Source organism: Meriones unguiculatus, chromosome 21, assembly GCF_030254825.1.
Source record: "Meriones unguiculatus strain TT.TT164.6M chromosome 21, Bangor_MerUng_6.1, whole genome shotgun sequence".
NCBI lineage: Eukaryota > Metazoa > Chordata > Mammalia > Rodentia > Muridae > Meriones > Meriones unguiculatus.
Window position 1 is genome coordinate 11065403 of NC_083368.1, and position 5286 is coordinate 11070688.

General features: G+C 41.5%; 1 pseudogene; it reads left to right on the forward strand.

Annotated features, from left to right (window-relative positions):
* Nucleotides 1–3971: 3971 nt before the first annotated feature.
* Nucleotides 3972–4111, forward strand: LOC132649823 (small nucleolar RNA SNORA17; annotated as a pseudogene).
* Nucleotides 4112–5286: the final 1175 nt, after the last annotated feature.

Here is a 5286-nt window from a genome sequence, read left to right on the forward strand (position 1 = left end):
AGCTAGTAGGTTTTCACCCCAGCTTCTGGCCCCTAAATCTTCATTGGTAAAATTGAACAATTTAATATTTTTATTCTTTATATCAACAGTAGGTGTGACTCTTTTTTCTAGAAAAAAATAAAGGGAAGAAGAGCAGTGAAAATTCACAGCATGAATGATAGAACACCTGAAAACTGCAGAGGAATAGAAGGTGACACAATGGAAAAAAAGTAAACCAAACCAAAGAGAACCAACTACCCAGCTTCAGTTCATGGGGAGGGGAGAAGAGAATCCATGTTCTAACGGTGAGAGTGGCAGCTCTAGTGAAGAGACTGACAGTCCTACACACAGCACAAAGCTTTGCAGGAGTAAGTCTGAAACCTCTCTAGGTCTTGCTGAAATTGACTCCTGCAGCAGGACAGGTCAGCAATAGAGAGGAATTCAAGCTTGTAACTCCACAGGAGGAAGTTAACACTTGTTAGGGAGGAAGTTAACACTTGTCAGGTTTTGAAAGTACAGAGGTCCTCCTGTAAAGACATCTGTAATGTGTTTTCTTCCCCATTTCTAACACCCTAGAGAGGCACTCTCCATCTAGAACATTACTCCATCTAGAACACCATTTGAAACAAGATTGTCACATCCAGCAGTCATCTCTTAAAACTGATGGATAAATAAGGTATTCCAGTAAGTATAAATCAAATCAGTTCATAACAACCAAACCACAGAAGATAGTTAAAGAAATAGCAAATATAGAGTAAAAAAGGATAATTCCAACCAAAAAGCACATGAAAGACTAAGTTTATTCTTTTTAAAGAACATATTTTCTTAAGAGGAGTGGATGAGCAATGAAGGACCAAAAATTAAAACATATCATGAACAGACCAATTAATCCAGAAACTCTTAATATGGTGAGAGAGAAAGAAATGAAAAGAAAAAAAAAGAAAACAATAATCTAATCAAAAGAAAAATCAAACAAAAAACTACCATAATCAAACCTCTCTAAATATTAGCCCTCAATACAAATTGTGTTAATTGTCCATTTAAAAGATAAAGACTATCTGATTTAATAAAATCATGCTCTAACTAAACATGCGGAAGTAGCTGCAGAAGCCATGGAAGTAAAGTAAAGGGAAGCCGGAGGGAATGGGAATAGTTGGAAATGGGTAAATGAGAGTGTAGAAGGGAATAGTGGGGATGTTTAAACAGGGAGGGGGTTGGGAAATAAGAAGAGATATAAAGGAGAGTTGACCAAAATGAAAGGGACCGTGAAAAAGCCATATAGAAGCCTACTATTTTCGAACCATACAAATACACAAAATAAAAATATAAAATATTAAACATAAAAATTTGAAAGGAGGTACTGGAGATACCCTGCTTTGCTAATCATCTCTTAGAAGATAAGAGATACTAAGTACGAATGCAAATACTGGGTGTGGGATACCTTCATAAGCATTGTTGGTCAGGGGGCCCGCAAAGGACTTTCTGAAGCTCTGTCCTTTCCACTTGGCTAATCACTGCATCTGGATGATAAGATGTGGCTGCTGATTGCAAGATGCAATAGTTGCACCATACAGGGAATCAAGCTGAAAATAAGCTGGAAACCTCCTTCCAGTTGGCTATTTTTCAAAGCACCCAAGAGGTATTATGAAGGCTGCTAAGGATGAAAGAGAACCAAAGGTCTAGCTAACAATGGGCCCTGTGAACCCTCCCAACCTTCTAAGCAAGATGTGACTACATATGTGACTGTGGCATGGCTGTTATGAGGATAATCAACCACTCTTTTGTTGGATTTGCAGCCTGATCCACAGAAGGATGCCTTCTCAAAAACCCATGCCTTAAGAGGTCATAGAATTTAGGAGGAAAATTACTACTGATGTTCAGGTAAATAGACATGACAACAAAGCATCTTCTAAGCATCTTTGCTTATCTCCTTAGATATATGCTACTTTCAGCCTTCCTCAGAGAAGCTTTTATTTGTAGTGATGGGGAATGAATGCAGAGCCTTGTGGCTTTACAAGATGCTTATAACAAATAATAACTATGGTATCAGCCCTAATACTGCCTCCTTCAAGGATCAGAGAACACTGACACAAGGGGGATAAAGAATATAAGAGCCAGAAGATTAGGAAAAGGGCAGTGAAATTACATCCTCTAGACATGACCCAGCCAAAGAAAATATAAACCTGCAAAAGCTTGAGTTACTTAAACTTGACCTGCACAAATCAGACCTTCTCAACTGTCTGTCATGTATGGGAAGGAGCTCATGAGATTCTCTTCTTTATTGCTGAACCATAGGCTATTACTGATGATGTCTCGGAGAGAAGGAGGCACACTGTCTTCCTTTACGTACCATCTGATGGAACCACCAGACTCCAGTGCAAAATTCCAATCCCAAGGCCATATAAGTGTCTCTGGTTAGACCCAGAGGTATGCAAACAAAAAGCATGAATGTAGAAAAGAAATGAATATGGAATTGGGAACATGGAAAGAAAATGGAGAGAGATGAAAGTTGATGAGAACAAGAGCAATTCAAATCTATTATGTACATGTATGAAATTGTCAACGAATAAATTAATAAAAATATATAAGAATGTTTTAAGAAGCATCAAATAAAGAAAATGTAGCTCAATATACTAAAAAGTGCTCATGACAGACCTAAATCCAACAATCTACCAAAGGCTGTATAGACAGACCTACAGCCAACAATGTACCAAAGACTATATATGACAAAGTTAAAACAGTGTACCGAAAGTTGTGTATGAAAAGCCTACAGTCAATAGTCTACTAAAGAATAACAACTGAGTATTCCTTTTAAAATAAGAAACAGAAAGGATGTCCACTTTCTCCATTTACTCAATTCAGTGTTTAAATCCAAACTACAACAAGGAGGGAAGAGAAAGAAGGAAAGAGAATGAAAATGGAAAAGGAAGAAACCAAAATGCTCCTATCTGTGGACATGTTATTCTACTGGAAAAAAAAACAAAAACATAAAGACACCACAAGAAATCTGTTAGATCCAATAGGTACCTTCAGGAAACTAGCAAGATACAAAATCAATACTCAGAAAAGTCAGCAGATTTTTCTACTTGGTGATAATTAACTTTCTTTGAAAGAAATTAGAAACAAATGCCATTCATAACAGCTTCAGTAAGAATTAAATAAGTAGAAATAAACTTAATCCAAGATATTAGAAACCTAGAATAAAACTTTAAGACACTAAGGAAAGAAAATGAAGAAGAACCCCCCCCCATACACACACACACTTGCTCCTATATTGGTAGAATTAAGATTATGAAAAACGGGCATACTGCCAAAAGTGATGTCCAGGTAAAACTCAATTCTCATCAAAATTCTAATTAAAAAGCCTATAACTGGAAATGAGCCAGTGAACTTGAACAGTTTTCGAAAGAAAAAAACATAAATGAACAATAAATATAAGAAAAATATTTAACTTCCTTTGCCCTCACAAATCAAGTGAAAACTGTTGAGAATCTCCCTCTCCCTAGTCAGGAAGATCAGTAATAAGAAATCAGAAGGCAACAAATAATAGAAGTATATGGAGAAGAGAATTCCTTATAAAACACTGGTGTAACTAGTAAAGCTGGTAAACACTGGTAAACACTGGTAAAGCTCTGTGGATATCGGCAATGAGGTTCCTTAAAATACAAATCCACAACAAGCTGATGATGCAGGCGCATCACTCCTGGTCCATATCTGAAGGACTGCCAGCTAGCATACAATAGAGATGCTTGCATAGCCATGCTTATTACTGAACTGCTTGCCACAGCCAAGACACTGAAGCAGCCTATATGTCCATCAGTACATGTAGCTGGGGAGATGACTCAATAATTCAGAGATGACTCTGTTCCCCCAGAGGACCCAGGCTTGCCATCACCACATAGCAGCTGACAACCACATGTTCCAGTCCTAAGGAAATATGACACTCTTTTATGGTCCCCATGAGCACTGAACACATAGTGGTGCACAGACAAACATGTAGGCAAAACAGCCGTGCACATAAAATAGAAATAAATACGTCTTCACATGTGTGTCAGTAGGTGGCAGAGAGGAGATGCTGTCTACACTCAGTGTTGTGACCTGTGGCCATCTGGATGATTAGTAGCCGAATAGTCCCTGCTAAAAAGTGAACCAGACACTATCACTAGTCCAGCGCTGCACAGGCCCAGCCAGGCTACTAAGGCAGGAGGCCAGAAAAGGACTAGAAGAGTTCTGCCTGGGGCTATGGACCTCCAGACAGGAGTGAATCTGAGACAGAAGACCTTCACACGGAACCACACAAGCAGGCCCTGGTGAAGAGCGAGCCCAAGATGACACCAGACAAATGTCATGGGGCCAGAGAGGGAGCGAGCCTGAGATGACCACTAGTCTGGCACTACACAGTCCTGGTGGAACAGAACATGTCTGAGATGACCCCTGCCTGGTGCCATAATACCCAGGAACATAGCACTCCTCCGACCACTCCTGAGAAAACCCCAGATACTCAGAGATCCTGGATACCACTGAGAGGAGCAAGTAAGTGGTGGAGAAATGGAAGAGAAAGAGAAACAGAAGGATGTGGGCACAGTAGGGAGAGGTGGAACAGGAGACTCCAGCGCAGTGAGAACCAGCCTGATGTGAGTAACTGGTGATGCCACCTGGTATCATGGTGGGGTCCTGGCCTGCCACCAGGGGTCATGTCTGGGTCCATGGTCCTGCAGCAGCAGGGGTGTGTTATCACCAAAGGCCAAAAGGACATCTCTGGTCTGGGCTGCCACCTGGGGACATGTTGAGGTCTGAGGGCTGGTTCCTCCCCTCGCCTGGACATCATGGGAATGCTGGCCCTGGGAGTGTGAAAGCAGGAGAGCTGACTCCTCCCCTAGCCAGCTATAGTACTTGGAAAAACAGGGATCACATTGTGTGAGTGGCATGAACCTGCCCAGAGGATATGAGTGTGGGAAAGCTGGTCCTGCTACTCATCTTCCTGTATGGTAGCATGGATGAGGGGGAGATTCCCTTCTCCTTCTTCCCTCCTCTTTCTTCACTATCTGTAACAGGTGGGAGATCTGGCCCCAGGGTCACGAGAACAAGAAAGCTATCCCTACCCCTCACCAGGTACAGCACTAGTGAGGGCAGGCCCTGTACCTTGCCTGGGCAGCACAGTAGAGCTGACACCAGTGGTTTAGGTATGGACAAGCTGGCCCTGAGGGTGTGAGCTTGGGAGAGCTGGCTCCACCACTTGTCTGCTGTGTGGTGATATGGATGAGGGAAAGATGACTCTTCTCACCCCCTTGCCATCTATGGCAGGCA